The 23,827-nt window shown below is 40.4% G+C and overlaps 1 protein-coding gene across 1 annotated transcript in view; it reads left to right on the forward strand.

The window, feature by feature from the left end:
- The first annotated feature begins 18,692 nt into the window (after window positions 1-18,692).
- Window positions 18,693-23,827, forward strand: part of SPTBN1 (spectrin beta, non-erythrocytic 1) — a 215,589-nt gene continuing 210,454 nt past the window's right edge. Inside the window, exon 1 of the mRNA XM_070734769.1 lies at window positions 18,693-19,069. The gene's annotated coding sequence lies outside the window, so the exon portion shown is untranslated. The remainder of the gene's footprint in view (window positions 19,070-23,827) is intronic.

Genomic DNA, 23,827 nt, shown 5'->3' on the forward strand with positions numbered 1-23,827 from the left:
TCCTTTGAAGCCAAAGCTAAACAAGTCACATCAAATATATGAATCTAACTTTGTGTTCTCATAACTTTCTCTCAGTTATACAACCAGGTATTTTGGATGGATGCGTGTAATATGGTATCAGATAAATGGACAATGGGCATCAGTTTTAGGTGAGCTAGAAAAGAAGTGCCAAGGGACAAAGTCAAACGTTGGAGGACAAACCAGGGAGTAGATCTGAGGATTAAGCTAGGATTCAGAAACAAAGGATGAAGGAAGACACTAGAACTCAAAAAAACCTTTATTGTTCAAAGAATGTTTACCTGGAATTAGAAGACTTATACTCTTTTCTTGGGCCAGCCTAGGTGGAAGAGTTCAGTATTAGAATTAGGGTTCAGAATTTGAGCTAATCTCTACATTCTAAAGTTAATTTTCAAAATCACCGCTCTCACATCATTATCTTCAACCACCTCAGGAACAAGGCCGATAGACTTACTGTCTTCATGATGCCACGGCTGCTGCTTTCACAGAAGCAAAGTGAATGAAGGGAAAGGCCAACCTTCACCTTCTCTCATTTTCTCCACTTCACTACCCTATCAGCTAGTATCATGCTTGCTGGAGAATATAATCACTGCTAACACCGAGGCCAAATATAAATGCTTGTGTGCTGAGCCTATGTTTTAAAGCCATATAGCTTTCAGCCGACAACCATGATGAGGGGGTTGCACCTTGAAGCAGCAGAGAGATAGCAGACTATGTCTTTCACATTTTGTCTGATATAATACCACTGCCCACCATAAGTCAATTATACTCAGGTTGATTTAGGCCTCCAAGGTGGTGATTGATTCACAAATAAGTGGGGAGAGTTCAATTTGAAAGATCTCAACTCCCTTACAGCTCAAATAAGGGTAGTCATGGAGGCCAAAGCAATGGGAGAATGCCTGCACAAAGTTAAAGTATTTATTATTTATTTATTTTATTTATTTATTATTTGGATTTGTATGCCGCCCCTCTCCGAAAACTCGGGGCGGCTCACAACAAGTGAAAAGACAATCCAATACATAATCCAATTTAATTAAAATATTATAAATTTAAGAAAAACCCCTATACTAACATACACCCACACAAGCATACCATATATAAATTCAACGTGCCCAGGGGAAGATGTTTAGTTTCCCCATGCCTGACGGCAAAGGTGGGTTTTGAGGAGTTTACGGAAGGCAGGAAGAGTAGGGGCAGTTCTGATCTCCGGGGGGAGTTGGTTCCAGAGAGTCGGTGCCGCCACAGAGAAGGCTCTCCCCCTGGGGCCCGCCAACCGACATTGTTTAGTTGATGGGACCCGGAGGAGGCCCACTCTGTGGGACCTAATCGGTCGCTGGGATTCGTGCGACAGAAGGCGGTCTCGGAGATATTCTGGTCCAGTGCCATGAAGGGCTTTAAAGGTCATAACCAACACTTTGAATTGTGACCGGAAACTGATCGGCAGCCAATGCAGACTGCGGAGTGATGGTGAAACATGGGCATACCTGGGTAGGCCCATGACTGCTCTCGCAGCTGCATTCTGCACGATCTGGGCAAACGCCCCCCTCGCCACAGCTGAAAGATGGTTCTCTAATGTGAGCTGTGGATCGAGGAGGACGCCCAAGTTGCGGACCCTCTCTGAGGGGGTCAGTAATTCCCCCCCCAGGGTAATGGAGGGACAGATGGGATTGTCCTTGGGAGGCAAAACCCACAGCCACTCCGTCTTATCCGGGTTGAGCTTGAGTCTGTTGACACCCATCCAGGCCCCAACAGCCTCCAGGCACCGGCACATCACTTCCACCGCTTCGTTGACTGGGCATGGGGTGGAGATGTAAAGCTGGGTATCATCGGCATATTGATGATACCTCACCCCATGTCCTTGGATGATCTCACCCAGCGGTTTCATGTAGATGTTAAATAGCAAGGGGGAGAGGACCGACCCCTGAGGTACTCCACAAGGGAGAGACCTCGGAGTCGACCTCTGACCCTCCACTAACACCGACTGCGACCGGCCAGAGAGGTAGGAGGAGAACCACTGAAGCACAGTGCCTCCCACCCCCAACCCCTCCAACCGGTGCAGAAGGATACCATGGTCGATGGTATCGAAAGCTGCTGAGAGATCGAGGAGCACCAGGACAGAGGATAAACCCCTGTCCCGGGCCCGCCAGAGATCATCCATCAACGCGACCAAAGCGGTTTCCGTGCTGTAACCGGGCCTGAAGCCCGACTGCTGGGGACCTAGATAATCGGCTTCTTCCAAGGAGCGCTGGAGCTGGAGTGCCACCACCTTCTCGACAACCTTCCCCATGAAGGGAAGGTTGGAGACTGGACGATAGTTGTTGAGTACGGCTGGGTCCAGGGAAGGCTTCTTGAGGAGGGGGCGCACAAGCGCTTCTTTATAGAGTGATGGAAAAACTCCCCTCCCCAAGGAAGCGTTGGTAATCTCCTGGGCCCAGCTCCGTGTCACCTCCCTGCTGGCCGAGACCAACCAGGAGAGACACGGATCCAGTAAACAGGTGGCGGAACTCACAGCTCCAATGGCCTTGTCCACTTCATCAGGTGTCACCAGATCAAACTCTTCCCAGACAGGTGGACAAGTACGTGCCCCAGTCACCTCGACTGACTCATTGTCAGTCGACTCTGTTTTACAATTGGAGTTGAGGTCGGCCCGGATCTGAGCGACTTTATCAGCGAAAAACGTGTTAAACTCCTCGGCACTACTCTGCAAGGGCTCCCCAACTCCCCCCTGGTTAAGAAGGGAGCAGGTCACCCTAAACAGAGCGGCCGGGCAGGATTCCGCTGATGCAATCAAGGCGGCATGGTACGCGCATCTTGCCGCCTTGAGCGCCACTTTGTAAGTCTTAATAAAAGCTCTTACAAGTGTTCGATCAGATTCAGACCTGCTCTTCCTCCATCGCTTCTCTAGACGTCTCTTTTGGCGTTTCAACTCCCGGAGCTCCTCGTTGAACCATGGGGCTCTACGGGGTCTAGCGCCACGGAGAGGTCGCAAAGGCGCAATCCGGTCGAGAGCCTCCGCAGCAGCCGTATTCCAGGCCTCCACAAGAGACTCCGCCGAACTGTGGATGAGTGCCTCTGGAATAACCCCAAGCGCCGTCTGAAAGCCCTCTGGGTCCATCAGGCGTCTGGGGCGGAACATCTTCATTGGTTCCGCCTCCCTGCGGGGAAGGATTGGAGCCAGGAAGTCAAGCCGTAGTAGAAAATGGTCTGACCATGACAAAGGCACTGCTTCTAAGCCCCTTAGTCTCAGACCATTACTCAGTTGCTCGGAAAGGAATACCATGTCGGGTGCGTGCCCCCCCTCATGAGTCGGACCCCGTACTACTTGAGTCAGGTCCATGGCTGTCATGGTGGCCATGAACTCCTGTGCCAACCCAGAGGTTTCGCCGAGTGACGGCAGGTTGAAGTCCCCCAAGACAATAAGTCTGGGGAACTCCACCGCCAACCCGGCTACCTCCTCGAGTAGCACAGGCAGGGCTTTTGACACGCAGCTGGGAGGCAGGTACGTGAGAAATAAGCCCACCTGAACCCCTAAGTCCAACTTCATCAAGAGTGACTCGCAACCCGCAATTTCCGGAGCAATGAGTCCACGTAGGCAAAGGCTCTCCCTGGCTATAATAGCCACTCCTCCCCCCCTTCCCTGGGGTTGAGGTTGGTGCCATATCTGAAACCCAGCTGGGCAAATTTCAGAGAGAGGAACACCTCCCTCTGGGCCCAGCCAGGTTTCAGTAATACATGCCAGGTCGGCCTCCTCATCCAGGATCAGATCCCAGATGAGGAGAGCTTTATTGACCACCGACCTGGCATTAAGCAGCAGCAACCTGAGTCCAGGGCCAGAGTTACACTCATCACCAGTACCCAAGATTGGGCTCACAGAGCCGGAACAAGGGACCGTTATTAAGCAACGGTCTCTCGTTCCCCTGGAACGGCTAGCTCTGTGACCCCCGCCATATCTGCCTCTCCCCATCAACACAGGGATATTCCGGCCCTCTGCCACCCCAGAGATCAATGCCCCTTCCTCTCCTGTCTCCCGAGCGTCAGGTGGGCCAAATCTATCACTCATACTACTGTCGCTCATCCCATCCATACCATACCAGTAAATACCCAAAAGGTGCTGAGAAGATCCTGGCCACTTAAAGGTCACCTGACTGCAATCCAAACTGAGTGGTTGATGAAGCTTGTGTCATATTAGCATGATTGCTGTACATTTAATAAAGAAAAGTGCTATAAACCAGAATGCTAACAATGATTTTATTTATTTGATTGATTGACTGATTGATATACTGCCCAATTCCCTAAGGACTCCCTAAGATTTTAAACTCTACATAATACAAATGGGAATCAGATTATGGCAATGGGTTGTTGTTGTTTGCCCTATAAAAGAGGATGATCTGTTGCACTCTGCTTAAAAGGAAATGGAAAAGGTTCTATCATGTGTTCTTTTTTTTTTCAAAATAGCTTCCAACTGGGAATGTACATTCAGAAATCATCTCAAGAGATGCTTGAAGAAGCTACCATGTAAAGCATCTTATATGAAATTGGCTGGGATTTTGAAGCAGTGTTTTCAATAGTGATATAATCAAATCTTAAATTCCTCAAGCACTGTAGAACAGTGAACTGTTTAAAAACCATTTTAAAATATTGTTATCCAATCCTATGTGTATAATCCACTTGGCTTGTAGTTTATCTGATGTTTTGGGCAGAACAGTATATTATTCCAATCTTTAAAAAGCTAGATAAGCGATTTCCCCCTCTCTCTGGAGCTCAGGGAGTTGAACTACAGGACACAGTTCTTGTCTATGGACCTGACTAAACTCTGTCCAAATGGAATTCTGATAAGCAACAGACACACTGACAAACCCCATTCCCCACCCAGATTTAGACATCTCTGTTCATTCCAGTAAAAAAAGGTTTCATTTTATAGGAGGCCCACCCTTACATGTATCTGGTTTATTTATTTTATTTCCGAGATTATCTTGCTTACAAACATAGAATAAAGGAGCATACAGTCAGTGGAAGATGAGTATGGATAATAACGTAGTAAAAGGAGAACATATATCAACAGGCCAATAATTATGAGCCTTTGCAAACAGTAGTACAGTTCCACTGAAAGCCATGAACTGTCAGAGAGAACAATTAGATTCATTCATCTTAGACTAGTAATTCTGAAGATGCATGAAAGAGCACGTACACACGAAGAGTTATTTTTAACATTTATGAAGAATCTCTCTAGCAATTTGTTAAAATAGTCAGGATACCACAGAAGTATCTAATAGACTGCCTAGAAAAAAAATCCACCTTGGTTTGGGTGTAATTATGATGCCATATCTTTCAGAATAGGAAGTATTGTAAAAGTGTAGAATCCTAGTTATTTATTTATTTTATTTATTTATTTGTTTGTTTATTTTATTTTATTTATTTTATTTTATTTTATTTATTTTATTTTATTTTATTTATTTATTTTATTTTATTTTATTTTATTTTATTTTACTTTACTTTACTTTACTTTACTTTACTTTACTTTACTTTACTTTACTTTATTTTATTTTATTTTATTTTATATTTATTTATTTAATTTGTATGCCGCCCCTCTCCATAGACTCGGGGCGGCTAGTTCTACTGTCAGCATAAAAATATAATTCCAGATTAAGAAATAGATATAATCTGAAATTCCTAGATTCAGCACTCTAGATGAGGAACATGAATTCTGCTGGGTCTGATTCTTCTCAGTTTCAGAGATTGCATTTGCAGAACTCCAAATGGTACTCTATTTGCTGTGTGGGGAGAAATATGGAAAGCTTTCTGATTAATATTTTATAAGCAAGAATCTAATATTACTCAGTTCCATTATGCTAGGACCAGCCTATTATTAGACAGAGTGAGATATAAACCATATGTCCTATTTTACAGAACACTCTCCTCTATTTTAAGACAATCTTTTACTTATCAAAGGCTACAAGAAATAAAATTGATCAAAAACGAATAGGTACTTTGTTTCAAAGAATTGGCCAGTGTGTGTGTCAACTTAACAGAAATAAAAAGTTTCAGAAAGTACAGCAAGGACTTTGAAATTGTTCATCAACAACTACTATCTCTGAACATCAGGTACAGGAAGTACACACCTCTCTTAGCCGTAGTTGTTTCATTGTTGTATATACATTCCAATCATATATATATGAAAATATGATGCAAATATATGCTATTTATATACAAGTACTCACAGAAAGTTAGAATGAGAACTGTAAACTTACTCCTCCCTCACATGGTTGAGACACATATATAAATCAGATAAGACATCAAAAGAAGTATGTTGTATAATATAAGTATCTAAAGCTTTCAGATTTTTTTTTCATTTGGATTTCTATATAGCATTAAAAAAAGAGATACATTTGAATATGAGACATGAAAAGTGTTCAGGTTTTGGTCAATTGCCGGTATCTGAATGAGATGGCATCTAGCTATTCAGTTGTTGTTCAAACAATCTAGATTTTTGTATTTTACTAATTTTAGTGAACAAACTTATTTGGCCGCTTAATTCACATACTTTTTCAGCCTTTATTCTGAAATGTATCTGGCATATAGTTGCGTTTCACTAAAACATAATGTAAGGATAGCGATTATTCTGCTTACATTTTTTAATAAGTTAATGAGATAGGTCCATTTTTATTTTTAACTTTAAAATCTTACTGAAATGGGGAAGAATTTGTTTCTTGTTAATATTACTGATGTTGTTTGGGAGTAAATATACCTGTATCATTGACTTGATTAAATAAGTAAAATATAATTATCAAGATAATAATGAAATAAATGATTGCAAGCCCACAGTGGAAATCATAAGCAGTCCAATCCCGGCTACTAGAATATACAAAGAATATGATTTTCTACTTTAAGCTGTACATTTTAAAGATTAGTCAACACTGTATATGATGCCTCAACAAGTGACAGCAATTTTTTGACCTTGTCTGGACTCAATATAATTCATAAGGAATTCTGATCTAAGAAAGAACCCACACCCGCTATCTTAAATGAATTCAAATCTGAAGGGTCAGAAAAATCCACATCTCAGAGTAGTGAGAAGCTGGTAGAGGTTATCTAAGAACTGTCATCTGTAATCTATGCAAACTCTTGAGGAAATGGTGAGGTACTGGAAGACTGAGAAGAATTGTCTCAATATTCAAGCCTTCTCTGTGGCGGCCCCGGCCCTCTGGAACCAGCTCCCCCCAGATATCAGAGTTGCCCCCACCCTCCTTGCCTTTCGCAAACTCCTTAAAACCCACCTCTGTCGTCAGGCATGGGGGAATTGAAATTTCCCTTCCCCCTAGGCTTATAGAATTTATACATGGTATGCTTGTATGTATGAGTGGTTCTTTAAATTGGGGTTTTTTAGATTGTTTTAATATTAGATTTGTTTACATTGTCTTTTTATATTGTTGTTAGCCCCCCTAAGTCTTCGGAGAGGGGCAGCATACAAATCTAATAAATACAAATACAAACAAGAGAAAATTGGGCAGCTTTGCAATTGGCTGAACAACCAAAATGTGCTCATAAACAGTTCTGCATTAACTTGAAGGGAAATATTAAGCTGAGTTCCCCATGGTTCTGCCCTTGTTTCTGTTGTTAGTTAACATTTTTATAAATGATCTAACCCATGAACTGGAAAGGATGTGTTTCAAATTTCTGACAACACTAAACCATAGAGATTGGCTAATGCATTAGAAGATAATTCAGAATGAGCTCCACAGATATGAACATTAGGCCAAAGCCAAACCCACAAAATGTTGTTAAAAAGTGACAAGTGTAAGGGATTGCATCTCTGTAGAGAAAGCGAGACGCAAAGGCATAAACTTGGGGGAACCAGTTTGGCAACAGTGAAGAATCTAGGATTTATTGTGGGTTAACCACCTAAATAAACAGTGTGATACATCAGCTAAAAAGTCAATCTTGAGTTGCATTAACATCACAATCTGATCATGGGAAGTAATAGTCCCATTATACCATGTGCTGGTTATGTTACATTTGGAGCAGGAGTGGGTTCCACTTACCATACCTACCAGTTTTGATTGTGATGGAAGTCCCTGTCATGACACGCAAAAGACACAGAAATGACCCTTTGCACATACACAAAAGCCTTTGCACATGCAGAGGGGTGTTTTTTTTTGGCAAGCTAGGGTGACCAGAGGACCGGTTCATAAACAAGGACTGCCAGTCATTGCTGCCAGTTCGGTGAGTGGCAGTAAATTTCTGCTACTGATTCTAAAGAACCAATCCAAACCGGCAGCAACCAACTGCTGATTTAACATATATATATATATTGTTTAGGTCTGGACAGCATACATATATTAAAAGGACATGGAGAATCTGAAGTGAGTTCAGGGAAAGAACTATAAGGATAATAAGGAATCTGAAAAGCAAAACCAACCAAAACCTACATGGCATCGGGCCAGATTACTTGTGGGACCGCATTCTGCCACGTGAGTCCCAGTGACCGGTTAGGTTCCCCAGAGTTGGCCTTCTCCAGGTCCTGTCAACCAAACAATGTCGCTTGTCGGGACCTAGGGGAAGATCCTTCTTTGTGGGGGGGGGGCCCCTCTGGAATCAGCTCCCCACCGGAGATTCGCACTGCCCCCGCCCTCCTCACCTTTCACAAGAGTCTTAAGACCCATGCCAGGCTTGGGGCAATTAGATCTCAGCCCCTTGGCCGACAAATGTTTGTATGGTTGTTGTTTGAATGGGTATGACTGATTTTTAACACACCTGGGGATTTTAGATTGTTTGTTTAGTTTTAATTAATTGGATTTAGCTATGTATTTGTTGTTTCTTTTATATGTTCTAAGTTCCCCGAGTCCTTGGAGAGAGTTGGCATATAAATTCAATCAATCAATCAATCAATCAATCAATCAATCAATCCTAGGGAGCAGCTAGAAAAGTTAGGTATATCTTTGTTGTGAAGCACACTGATTTTGTACAATAAAATTTTAGCATTTGAATATCATTGCTACTACTTTTTATTATTATTATTTATTAGATTTGTATGCCGCCCCTCTCTGTAGACTTTCCTGTGGGAAATGTCATTGGTGTTCTGAAGATTTTTTCAGCCATCCGGAAAAATCTCACCTCAGTTGAAATTATTATTTGCATTTTATTTGTAACATCATATTTATTAATAGAATTCACAGATTTAAGTCATCTTTATACGTTTGTTTTCCTTCTTGCAATAATCAATGAGATGTTAATCCTAATTTAAATCCTATTGATTTTAATGTCCTAGAATTATTAAGATTGCAATTCAACCCAAATAATATTTGTGTGTGTGTGTGTAAAAGAGAGAGAGAGCGGGAGGGAGGGAGAGAGGAGAGAGAGATATTTAACAAGATGTTAAACTTTGTCTTAAATAATATATATTCAATAATTGTAGGAATAATTAAACTGTTTATTGTGCAAAGCATTTCATCTGTTCATATATTGCATAAATCATAAAATGTTCTGTTTCCTTTTGGCTTAATATTGTTTACTGTATCAACTGTAAACTAAGCCATTATGATGTGTTCAACATATAATGGCTAAAAAGAGGGTGAATATTTTCTATAAGCAGAAACATATTATTGAATATTTTTAGTGTGTTATATCACCCCTACCTTATCCTCTCAAGGTTATCTGGCTTATATATGCTGTACAAATCTATACCACCCACTTCCTTCTTCACAAATTCTTCTTAGCCTCCAGGGTTGATTAAAAGTCATGTGGAACTGCAGAGAAAGCAATGAATACCTTTATTTTGGCAGAATGAGTTGTATGAAACCCAAAGTCTTTAACTGAGCAGATTTAAAATATTTCTGCAGAGTTATTTCTTATTTGATTCTTATAAGACAAAGGCTAAGACTGAAGCATGTGTAATGTGTAATGAGTTCCAAAGCCAACTTGGATTGGATAGTGAATCAACAAAAGTCAGATTATGAAACAGTGGTTATCTTGAAAATAAATCAAACTTTTCTTCTCAGCCAAAATCCACCAAATATTAGGAATCTTGGCTTAGTCTTGAATAACATCATGAATTCCTAATAGCATGATTTCAGTCTATCTCATTAATGTTGGTGAGTAATGTGGTACTAATGTTTATTTAATATATTAAGCCATCATTTGTTTAATGTAGGAGTAATGAATTGGTTACTTAACAGTGATAGATAATATACTATCTACCTTCCTACAGATTAAGCTTTGCTGCTACATAAGGTTTATATAAGAAGTCATTATTAACTGGTTTCATACAACTCATCTCATTTTTTTGTTTCCTTCAAGTAAAATGTTATGTTAGAATATTTACTATTTACTAATAATTGTACAGTACCACATATACTGCAGACTATTCTATCATAGAGGTCTATTTGGTTAATAGATTAAAATTAAGAGGCAGTATTCTTACATGCCTATATTTCCTCCCTTGAAAAATATTTGTGCCTCTCCTGCTGATTTTAAACATATAAATTATTTTAAATATCTTTTAAGATACAGTTGTTTATAATATCTTAACTGATACGTTATGATTGTTTTATGTCAAAAAAGTTCACTTAGTCTTGATATATTACATAATATAATTGAGAGCTCCTTGATGTCCCTTGCTCCAACAGTCAGAATATAAATAGAAGATTATTGCTAGATAAATTTGTTATTGATTCATTGGAAAAATGACTTATTGAATTGAAAATATATTAAATATTGTGCAAGTCATAGAAAAAGATTAGTAATAGTAAGGCAGATAAATTAATTGTAGAGAGAAAAAAACCCAGGTGCGCACGGACACTATTCACTATACCTCACCATAATTTCCTATCCTTTACCCCATCTCATATGTACACATATTTATATATAAATATAAAATAAAATATTTGTCAATAGATGGACACTTGTTTATCAAGTTCGTTTGTCAATCTCTGCCTCTAGGAGTTCTTCTAAACTTAGTGTATTGCGGTATTTAAATAATATGTGGGGGAAAGTATAATAATCTAGAAGTTGCTGACATAATCACAGTGCATATCTCCTAATTGCTCCTGCTACAGCTAGAAGTTGAAATTCCTAAATTTGAAAGGCTTATAAGAAGAAATTTGTATTAGAAAACTGATCTCAGAAATAAAGCAATGCATTTTCAACTCCCAAAGCATTGCTTAAAGTCATTGTCACCAATTAAAACTGATAAGCAAAACAATCAGCCATTTGGTAAGTAAACCAAATGACCAAATGCATTTTTGCACTCCAACTTTCTATATTTACTTCTTGATACAATAGAAGCTGCCTTCTCCTTACTTTCCTGAGGACCATCCCAACTGCCAGGAAAAAATGAGAAGCTATGTATTTAAGTGCAGAGAGGTTCTGCACTTGGACAAACTTTTGAACAAAGAGCAAATCTTGAACCATAACAATTGCATATACCAGTGACTGCGAACCTATGGCATGGGTGCCACAGGTGGCACATGGAGCCATATGTGCTGGCACGCAAGCTATTGCCCTAGCTCAGCTCCAACGTCTATGTATGTGCCAGCCAGCTGATTTTTGGCTCACACAGAGGCTCTGGGAGGGCGTTTTTGGCTTCCAGGGAGTCCCTGGAGGACGGGGGAGGATACTTTTATCTTCTCCTGGCTCCAGGAAAGCCTTTGTAGCCTGGTGAGGGTGAAACATGAGCCTACTGGGGCCACCAGAAATTGGGAAACAGGTCGTTCCTGGCCTTCAAAGGGCCTCTGGGGGGCGAGAGAAGCTGTTTTCACCCTCCCCAGGCATTGAATTATGGGTGTGGGCACTCGTGCATGCGCGATAGTGTGCATCCACGCTCTTTCGGCACCCAAGGAGAAAAAGGGTTGCCATCACTGGCATATACTAATGTAGCCTTTCCTCATCAGTCTCTTATTTCACCACCCTATCTGTACTACAGAAACACTAAGTAAGATAACTTAAGCATTTCAGGAGGACTTAGAGTTGTATTTTCTGTGACTGTTCCTGTTTTAAAATAACATGCATTACAATTTAGATTTAAAAAACCAGATTATTTATTCATCTACATCCTGATGAATCACAGGTTCCTGTAGAGTAAAAGCATAACCATTAAGAATATCAACATTCCTTAGAACTGTTTATAACATTATTGAACAAAATTACCACATATTCTTCTGGTAGCTTTTTGTTTCAACGGTCATGTTTTATGCACTGTATATAAAAAAGAAGCATTGCCAATTTAAATTCAAGTAATCTCCCTTGTCCCTAATGGCAGCAAGGTAATGGGTAAAAATATATCAGGACTATGGAAGAAATGAGTCTTGACAAAATCTAGCTCAGTGATGGTGAACCTATGGCATGGGTGCCACAGGTGGCACGCAGAGACATATCTGCTGGTACACGAGCTGTTGCCCTAGCTCAGCTCCAACGTGCATGTGTGTGCCAGCCAGCTGATTTTTGGTTGGCACAGAGGCTATGGGAGGGCGCTTTTACCCTCCCTCAACTCCTGGGAAGCCTTTGGAGCCTTGGGAGGGCGAAACACGAGCCTACTGGGCCCACCAGAAATTGGGAAATAGGCCATTTCCAGCCTCCAGAAGGTCTCAAGGGGGGGCAGGATAAGCTGTTTTTGCCCTCCCCAGGGATTGAATTATGCGTGTGGGCACTCACACAGGCACAACAGTGCGTGCAATGTTCTTTCAGCACCTGAGGAAAAAAAGGTTTGCCAACACTGGTCTAGCTTATATTAGCAAGTTTTCTTGCTGAATTAGTTTAGAAAGGCTGTTCAGATTTCTGTCAATCCTATAGATTTATGAGCATCATTTAAGCCAGCTTCCTATTCAATGCAGGAATTCAGGCTAAAGCATATTTAAACAAAACACCATCTAGCATTTACCATCTCTTATGTCTATAGAGATTCTCAGTCATCCAAGTTATGGTTGCCCCAAAAGTGCTTTCTGAAAAAGGAACTGAACTTTGTTTTTCCTTGAAGATGTTTTGCTTCTCATCCAAGAAACTTCTTCAGTTCTGATTGAATGATGGAGAATGGAAGGATGTATTTCTTGCAGTCATCTGGTCATTAGCACTCTAATGGTAAAAACAGATTCAAAGCAAAATATCTTTAAAGGAAAAACAAAGCCTACTTGCCTTTTGAAAAAGCACCATCTCTTCTTTTGATAATTGGTTCCACTGCTACGTATTAATATTAGGAAGTTTTTCTTAACATTCAACCAGTATTGCTTTTAAGTTGAATTCATTATTTCATATCAAACATTTTGAGACACTAAGGAACACATATTTTTATTTATTTATATTTCAAATTTCATCCACCCATCTTCCTCACTCTATTTTTTTTTGGTCTCTCTCTGTACTTAAATGAGTGCGGTTATACTTTATATATATTGTGCTTTAACAATATTGTGCTTTAACAATTGTTCAAGTAGTATGCATGTGGTTCTAATTTGTTTTAAAACTTTCATGACTAAAGTATTTTAATTATACCATGCTAGAAAATATTTTGTTTTTTTCTAGAAAAATCTGAATTTTCTACAGCATTGGCAGATTTAGAGATCAGATATCCTGAGGCAAATGCTTATTTAGCAAATGGATGAAATATATTGGGAAAGGATTTATTATATATATATATCATTAGCATTGTTCATAATATGTACAAATAATATGCTGAGAATTAGAACACTTTTTAGAGGTAAACATATGTGCCAAAAAATAATCAATTTTTATAAACACCACTTTCTTCTCAAGAAGCTATCAACCAAAATTAAAAAATCCCAATGTTGCTCACCTTATGGTTACAACAGTTGTATTAGAAACAGAGAAGAATCTCATTTGAAATACTGTACTGTTCAACAGACTCTATTGCCTTATCTGATTTTTCAAAGATTTCAAATAACGATTTGAATTTTATTAGCAATGAAATCCAATACCTTTTACAACAGTTATCCAGCCAAATAAACCAAAGTTATAAACAAGTCTAATATTTATAGAACTGAAAAGAAGTAAAATGAGAAGTTGTATTATATGTCTAAAATTCAACATATTTAATTGAATTTTAATAGAGAAGATTCTGAATAATTTAGAACTAATCATTCTAAAAGACCAGTGAGCAGGTCAACATTATTAGATACATAAGAAGAAATATGCTGCTAACATTATTATTATTTATTATTATTTATTGGATTTGTATGCCGCCCCTCTCTGCAGACTCCACATGCTCCACATGCTCTAAGAAGTGTACTTACATCAAGAAATTTTACAAGAAAATGCTCTGGTTATCATACTCCAGATAAACAATAGTTTGTTCATTCTGTCTCATAGCTACTTCTGGACAGCTCATTCTGTCTCATAGCTACATGATGGTTGTTTGAGTTGCTTATTATGGTATGTGAATAAGACCACTATGGTTTATTTAGCAGTTAAAACCCTTGATTGAATATGATCTACGAATCATTTAGGAGCTGCGCTCACATATCATATTGAGAGATATATTTTAAATTATTATTTGTCATAGCTGTTAGACTGAATTTTTGGTATGTATTAAGCCAAAACCAAACCAAGCGTCAGTTTCATGTGTGAACTTCAAGCCTTTGTATTCAGATTTCATAGCACATTTCCTCAGATATAAAAGTGAATAATGGAGGATCAAATTGCTCCTTTTCTTTGCAACACAATGTGCATCCTATTGATTGTCTACATCTTGTATATGTCCTATGATCTACCTTGCTTGTCTATCTCTGCAATAATCCGACTTTAATCGTAAGAGTCTTATCTGTAGTCTTCTGGCTGTAAACTTGTGATCACTCTATGTGGAATGGATAATTCTGGTCATGTTAATAAACTTAAAGAAAAGTGTAAACATATATATAGCTTCCTTGATAAGGCAACAACCTATTTTTCTATGTTTTCTTTTATACAGTACAATCAGAAACATTATAATATATCTGAAAGTTAAAGAATCAAAGGAAAGGAACAGGGATCTTGAAAGTGTCCTTCAAGAAAATGACAGAACACATGGTTGGCCTGTGAAATGTTTGGCATTTTTATTTATATCACTCTCATTATGTCTGAAGATGAATCTGTGCATTGCATAAGTGAATATCCAATTTCTAGGCTATGTACCACCTAGAGATAGTATGTATTTGTGTGTGTATATCTGAAAATGTAATATTGTTTTTATTTATTGTTTATTTATTTGTCAAACATAAGTAAAAAGTAATGATAAAAAGGACAATAGGACAGTAGGACAGGGATGGTGGGTGCAATGGTGCGTTTATGCATGCCCTTACAGATCTCTTAGAAACGGGGAGACCTCTTAGAAATGGGGTCTTAGAAATAGGGAGACCTCTTAGAAACGGGGAGAGGTTTTTGACAATGATGTATAGCACATTACAGATCCTATCAGAAAAGGACTTGAAGAAAGAATGTAAACCTGTCAAACTCAGATGGCAAATGCTTTGAAATCTGAGAGGAAGAGGCAGCATCTGTAAGCAGTTTCATGATGGAGGCAGGAACCCTGAGGGAGACACACACTACTTATAATCATAAAACCTCTCCACAGGTGATATACAAAGTCAGTAAGCAGCTTCTCCATTAGTTTTTTTCCATAAGTTATCTGTTCCACCAGGAGTGAAAGTTGAGTACACAGTAATTATTAAAATACTTAATTTTGTATCCACAAGTTGTTTCTCATTCAATAAGCGATGGCTTTGCTCTATTTATGGGGAATATACACATACAGGGACACACAAATATACTGTATATACAAATTTACACACACACCTACACATGTGTGTATTAGAAAAACAGTTTATGATACATTGTTGAAACTCAGCCAACTGCACTTTCTAAAGCAAATTTTGCACCCTGCATCAGAAAACCCTTAGTGTCATTTGACTTCATGTTATGTCATGCTAGACCATCATTATTGCTCCAACAATTTAGAACATCTTGAGTCATCCATCAATGACATAACTGTGAGCAGTTTGGAGCTCACAGTTCACTGATAGCTGAGTGATACTTCAGTTAATGTCTAAAGTTGTACAGGTAGTCAGAGAGTACAGCGTGTATATGTGTATGAGAGAAGAAGAGAATGTAGTTTCTTTCTGCCATTCTTTAAAGCAACTACATCTTCTTGGAATTGCAAGGCTGCTGCCTGAATGCTCTGATGCACTTTTGTAGAACTGAATCCAAAGAATTTCAAAGTCCTATTAATCTTCCTCCTATTTGCTTCATTTCTTTCTTAGGTTATTCTTAGCAATTAAAGGAAAAACAAGTACAAATTATAATTAGGAAACTAGTTGCAGTTTTCATAAGGAAGGTGAAAGGAATGGAGAGGTCAATCAAGCCTGTTGAATTTAGCAAGGCTTGCTTCCAATCCAGATGTACAGTATTTGCAGTGGATTAGGAGCTGGAAGCTGCCTTGCATGAAATCAAACCATTGACTGATCAAGCCCAATATTTTTAGTATTCATTTCTAGAGAAACAGATTAGGTATATCTAATAAAAAGACATCTAACATAGCCCAGAATCCTACTAGTGATCAAATAAGACCGCTTAATGATGAGAACAGTGATCACATGCCATCAAGATGTTGTTGTTTCCTAACAGCGACATATTCTCCAGATGATCTGTCGCTAACTTTGTCCTTCAGTTCTTCTTATATAATTATTGTAATCGACTCTGCCCACCCCTCTGCTGCTTGTCCTTCTCTTCTCTTGCCTTCCACTTTTGTCAGTATTAGAGTCTTCTCCAGAGCGTTGGCTCTCTGCATAGTATGTGTGAAGTAGCAGAAGCTAATCCTACATAGTTTCTGCTCTGGAAATCTCACACTACTAACCAGAGGATACAAAATTTGTCAGACCAATCCTTGAATACAGCTCATCTGTCTGGAACTCACACCACATTTTGGACATAAACACTGTAGAAAATGTCCAGAGATACTTTACTAGAAGAGCCCTCCACTTGCAACAAAACTCGACTGCAGGAAATACAACTTTAGTAACCGAGAAGTTGATGCATGGAACTCACTACCAGAATCTGTAGTATCATCACCTAACCCCCAAAACTTTACCCTTAAACCAGTGAAGGGCTACCAAAATTTTTACTACCACACTGTGGGCGTGGCTTGTGCATTTTCTTTCAATATCTTTTAGTGCAAATTGGGCGTTCTGGGGTGCAGCTCCATTTTTGCTACCCCACTGTGTTCCCCACCACCCATCCGAGCAGTAGCTCACCTCTGCCTTAAATTATCCACTGTTGACCTCTCCCGATTCCTAAGAGGTCAGTAATGGGCGTGCATAAGTGCACCAGTGCCTTCTGTCCCATCCTAATGTTTCTCTTTGTATACCACCAATACGTATTTGACAAAACAAATATTTTTTATTTTTATTTATTTATTTTGTCCAATACACAATAATACACAATGAAGGTTATAGAGGATATAGTAGAGAAGAAATACGAGATATAGGAGAGACTATAGGACAGGGGACAGAAGGCACTCTAGTGTGCTTATGTACGCCCCTTACTGGCCTCTTAGGAATCTGAGAGGTCAACCGTGGATAGTCTAAGGGTAAAATGTTGGGGGTTAGTGGATGATACTACAGAGTCCGGTAATGAGTTCCACGCTTCGACAACCCGATTACTAAAGTCATATTTTTTAGTCAAGTTTGGAGCGGTTAATATTAAACTTGAATCTGTTGTGTGCTCTTGTGTTGTTGTGGTTGAAGCTGAAGTAGTCTTTGACAGGTATGATCTTGTGGGCAATACTTAGATCATGTTTAAGGCGTCGTAGTTCTAAGCTTTCAAGATAAAATAAATTCACTGCTCAAAAAAATAAAGGGAACACTCAAAGAACACATCCTAGATCTGAATGAATGAAATATTCTCATTGAATACTCTGTACAAAGTTGAATGTGTTAATAGGATGTGAAATTGATTGTCAATCAGTTTTACTTCCTAAATGGACAGTTTGATTTCACAGAAGTTTGATTTACTTGGAGTTTTATTGTGTTGTTTAAGTGTTCGCTTTATTTTTTTGAGCAGTATAATATGAACCTAGCTATTTCATCAAGTGAGAAACTCTTGAGGCGATTTGTTTGAGGGAGCCATCCGTTTGTTTACTTGGCTGTCCGTCCACAGTAATATTCTCAGGAATCTTTTCCCAACACCAACGTTCAAAAACGCCCATCTTAATACCGCATCACCGCAAATCTGTTCCGTTCAGACAGGACAGACAGGAAAAAAGGGCAACTACGGTATGCATACGCGTGCGAGAGAGAAACGGCCGGTGGGCTCTTGGGCGGCCGGCGTTGACGCAGGCCTAAGTCACCCGGATGTCACGGTTTGGGGGGAGGGAGATCAGGTCAGAAAGCGCCCGCGTGCCCGCGCTACTTTTACAACGCGAGGGCCTTCGAAGGCAGTCCCGCGTAGGAAAGAAGGAAAAGAGGGTTGGAGGCGGCCGCGATGGATTATTCGCCGCCATCGCGGACGCCTCCAACCCTCTTCTTCCCTGCGCTGGACTGCCCTCGAGGGCCCTCGCGCTGTAAAAGCAGCGCGCGCGGGCGGCTGTGTCCGCGAGGGGGGCGCGCGCGCGTGTGTACCAACGCTCGATTGCCCGCCCTCCTCGCTCTCTCTCTCCTCCCTCCCCCTCCCCGCGCGCTCCGTCAGTGCAGCTGTTGCTGTGCGGGCGGTTATCGGAGGGGGCAGGCCGGCTGACTGGCTGCGGCTCTCCGAGCTCCACCACTCCCTGTCTCCGCTTTTCCATCCCCTGCTCTCGTCTGCTGCGGAGCTGCTGCCCCCCCACACCTTCGTTCCTCACAGCCGGTGCAGCTGCTTCTCCTCTTAACTCGGTCGGTCCCTCCCCCTCACACCCCGCGCTCCGTTTTCCCAGCTGCGGCTACCGAGATTACCGCCGCTTCTGCTGCTGCATCGTCACGCACCCATCCCCTCCTCCTCTTCCTCCGTCACTGCTGAGGAAGGGAGCGCACCGCATTGCCTACAAGGACGAAGGAGAGCGGCTCCCACACGCCACCCGACCACCCCCGCCATCACTTCAGACGAGGTAGCTATTTGGGCTTCGCGGGCGGGGGGGGGGGGAGAAGAGATCTGGGGATCGTTTGTCTTGGAGGAGGGGGATTTCGTCTCGACCTGATCCGTTCGGTGGGTGGGTGGAGGGAGGAGAAACGGGCGCTCGGCGTCGTTGCTTGTGCCAGGATTTGATGGAGCTGCGGGAGAGGAGAATTGGCCCGAGGGGCTGGTGGTAGTGGCGGCACTGCGGCGTTAGTAAATAGATGGAGTCTCTTCTGCAGGGATCCCGGTGCTTGCCCTCCCTTAACCAGTGCTGGGGCATGTTCCCCCTACAAAGAAAAGCGGTTTCCACCGTCGCGGAGCTGGCAGGGTGAGGGTTGCCTTGTCCTGTCCTATCCCAGTCCCCCCTCCCCCGCCGCCGCTGCGATAATTGAAACTGAAATCTTGTTTTCTAAATCTTGTTCCTGACTGAAGTCCTATGAGGATCGGGTGGGCGGGCGGCAGAGAGAGCCCCGCCGGGATGGGGTGGCTGATAATTCAGCAAGAAATAAAATGACGCGAAATGGCAACTGCAAGTAAACCTGGAGGGCTCGAATCAGGTTGCTGGTTTTCTAAACGTCGGTGGGTTGCAAAAAAACAAAAAACAGGCGTGGTCAGTCTCCCCCTTTCGAACCTCTTTGCTGTCCTCCATCTCTTCACATCAAGTGCTTTGGAGGAGACACACTCTTTCCTTCTGTCTATTCTACTCACCCCCCACCCCTTCCTATTAATACATCAACAGGTTTCTGTAAATGGAAATACTCTATTTGAAACGAGCAATAATACTATAACTAACCCCCTTTTGGTCATGGTGAGAATAATATAGTGGCAGCGGTAATAACCATAAACACTGAATAGTCACCTTCCCCTTCCCAGAGCCTCTTCTCATTTAATCATTAGATTTATTTAATTCTACTGAGACATAATATTTGAAGGTACTCTCCCCCACCTTTTTCATTGTTGGCTTCTTCTCCCTTTGGAGACTGTTTATTATTCTCGGAAGCATGAGGTTGCATCAGGAGGGGGACAATATGTAGGTGAGAATCAGTGGGGCTAAAAATTATTTTATTGTTTTTCATGTTATTTTTTTTCATCCATCCAGTTACTCTCCCTTTCTGTCCAGGGGAAAATGATGCAGCACAATGCAGGAAGCGTTGATAACTCTTTGCTTTGCTTTCCAGAATATATTTTGCATGAATCTGTGTCCCTTGTGCTTTATCACAGCCCCACCCTAAGGAAGCCCGTCCAATTTTTCCTCCCTCTTTTCTTGGCCGGCAAGGACAGGCTCAATCAGCAATGCTTTATTATTGGAAGCCTCTTCCAACACCCCCTCCTCAATTCGTGCAGATATCTCTATAGGGACCCTTGGAATGTTCACTTTCCCCCCTCCCTTGGTTTCCTGTATTCTCCCCACCCAACCTTGGCAGAGGGGAATAATGGGATTGCAGTCCTGCAGCTCTAATGCAGTTAGGTGGAGTCCAGACTACAGCGGGAACAGATAAATCAGATAACTACAAAAGTAGTGGGCATAGGGAGGAGTTCCTTTAGGGATAGTAGGGAGAGATGGTGCGACACGTTTCAATTGGACTGGATGGTTTTCTCGCCTGCTGGATCTAAAGCTGAAGGAGAAATAAAATTAAAGCTGGTTGTCATGGATAAAAGTCTTCTATATTGGAAATGAGGTATCTGATTAACTTTGCCCTATTACTTACTTGTCAAAGTGCTATTTCTTTCTACAGAAAATTCCAAATGGTGAATGGCTTTATGATGTTAGCTTCCTAACAGATAGGAAAGAGACAAGCTTCCTAACAGACAGGAAACAGCAGATAAAGCTCACACCAGATACCTGTACAATTAGCATAGGGTCCCTCAAGGCTGTGTACTCTCACCACTCCTCTCTATATACCAATGACTGCATCTCAAACAACCAATCTGTTAAACTACTGAATTTCGCAGATGATATAACAGTGATTGGTCTCATTCGAGACAACGATGAAAGTGCATACGGATGGGAGGTTGAACAACTAGCCTTGCGGTGCATCTGGAACAATCTGGAACTGAACACACTCAAAACCGTAGAAATGGTGATAGACTTAGGAGAAACCCTCCTATTCTACCACCTCTTACAATACTAGACAACATTGTATCAACAGTAAAGACCTTCAAATGTCTAGGTTCTGTCATATCTGAAGACCTAAAATGGTCACCCAATATCAACAACATTATCAAAAAAGCCCAACAAAGAATATTCTTTCTGCACCAACTCAGAAGCTCAAACTGGCCAAGGAGCTGCTGATACAGTTCTACAGAGGAATCATTGATTCTGTTATCTGCACTTCTATAACTGGTTTGGTTCTGCAACCCAATAAGGCACGCACAGACTTCAGAGGATAATCAAAACTGCAGAAAAAACAATTACTGCCAACTTGTCTTCCATTGAGGACCTGTATACTGCACAAGTCAAAAAGAGGGCTACGAAAATATTTATTGACCCCCTGCATCTTGTACATAAATTGTTTCAACTACTACATCCTGCACATCAACTACTACATCCTGCACATAAATTGTTTCAATGATGCTAACAAGCACTGCACACCAGAACAACTGAACACAACAGTTTTTCCCAAATGCCATCACTCTGCTAAACAAATAATTCCCTCAACATTTTCAAACTATTCACTAAGGCTGCATTACTGTTACTATTAGTCTACTCATTGTTCATATCACCCATTTATTGACTGTATGACTGTAATTGTTGCTTGTATCCTTATGATTTATATTAGTATTGATTTTCCTGATTGCTTATTTGTACCCTGTGACAATCATTAAGTGTTGTACCTCATGATTCTTGACAAATGTATCTTTTTTTAATGTACACTGGGAGCATATGTGCCAAAGACAAATTCCTTGTGTGTCTTATCGCACCTGGCCAATAAAGAATTCCATTCTGTATTCTGTTCTGTTCTATGACATTTTCATAAATATGACCAGCTGAAAGCCCATCTAGATCCTCATTTTGCTGATCAGAGGCCTGAATAATTCACCACAACCACAATATAGGGGCAATAGCTCTCTGGTTCATGTACCCTAACAGCTAGCATATTACTTCTGATATCGTCCTAAACTAAGCTTGTTTTATTCATAGTTTGCTGAATAAGTCACAATTGGGTTATCAAGTTAAATTATAAACTGTGGATTACAATGGTGAATTTCTACATATGTTATGCCAACTCAAATCATGTTATGACATAGCACAAGGTGGGAACCTATCCAATATGCAACCATCTTTTGTCTTATCCAGCATTAATTTTCTACTTGTTAAAAAATTCCAACTTGATGGCCATCATTATATCTTGAATAATATTTCCATGTGCTTCCTTATATTTTTTCAGTTTATTATTTGTAAATAGTTTGTGATGACAGTTGTTTTCAAATCTACAATGATATACTTTGCATTTTTATGTTTATGTGGTATCTTTACGTTAAATAAGGATAAAATCTTAAGGAAAAAATTGCACAGTACATTTCAGCATTTAAAATATATGACTTGTTTATCATTAGAGGAATGACTTTGCCTATCAATTTTCATAGCCATTCTGTGGACTAGGGAGAGGAGAAAATTCAATATCACTGAAATAGTCATTGAATTTTGCCTTCCAAATTGATGCTTTTCAAATAAGTTAGAAATTAACTCTCAGAATTTCCTGGTCGTTATTTAAAATTTTCCTTATTCCAAGAGCTAGTGAGTTTACTCTTTCAGCTCTTCTTCAGCTTAACTCTGTTTCTACATACATTATCATCAATTCCAGACATTATGATCAATAGTGAATGGAAGATATGGGAACAGAAATCCAAGTAAAGGACACCAGGTTGGGGAAGAGTATTTTAGATATACTGTAGATAGGAAAAAATACATTTTTAAATTTGATTGTTTGCAGTGTACTCAAATGAGGACTCCGGTATTTTTGTGGATTAAACTTGCATGTTTTTATTCTGAGATTGTTCAGTATCATAAATAATGAATGCATAAGACAGTTCAGGAAATGGAAGAAACAAAGAGTAGCCTCATATGATTTTTTTTTAGATATATGACATAGATAATCCTTAAAAGACTGAGAGGTAGTAATGGCTATCATTGATTGAAGGCTGTGATTGCTGGAATCAATGAGTCTGAGGAGTTACCTATTTCCTGAAGCAGGAAGAAGTGACCTACCTCAATTATGTCTTTTCCCTGAACTTTGTAAGGGCTTGGTAGATAAAATTTTTGCTGTATTGATTGCTATTTTGCTCAGTGTGGCACTCCTTTCTTGATATGCAGTGGCCATGATTTCTGTATTAAGAGCTGATACAAAACATTGATTTGCAGTTCTGGTGGTCTTAATTAGTTTTTTGTTAGCATAGTATATCATGTGATCTCATATGGGTATTGGAAATAAATGTTACATTAGATTTTAAAATGGCTTAGTTGAGATGTGATGTGTGATTTTAATTTAAGGAATGGCTTTAGCGTGGTTGTGTCATTGGATATAGCAAGTATTTTGTTTAAGAAACCAGGTGGAAATTTCCACCTGCATCTATTGTGATGCCTCAAGGGTGAGAGAGCTAAGCCTGTGGTGTCAGTAGCAGTTACCGAGGACTGTCAGTGTTTGCTTTGAGAAAAAAAAGTTGGAGAATTATTTTAACAAGTGCAGAACATAGTCACAAAGCTGTTCCATTTCAGATGGAGAAACTACATTTTGCAAGCTTTCTTGTG

The sequence above is a fragment of the Erythrolamprus reginae genome, chromosome 1 (genome assembly GCF_031021105.1).
Source record: "Erythrolamprus reginae isolate rEryReg1 chromosome 1, rEryReg1.hap1, whole genome shotgun sequence".
Lineage (NCBI taxonomy): Eukaryota > Metazoa > Chordata > Lepidosauria > Squamata > Dipsadidae > Erythrolamprus > Erythrolamprus reginae.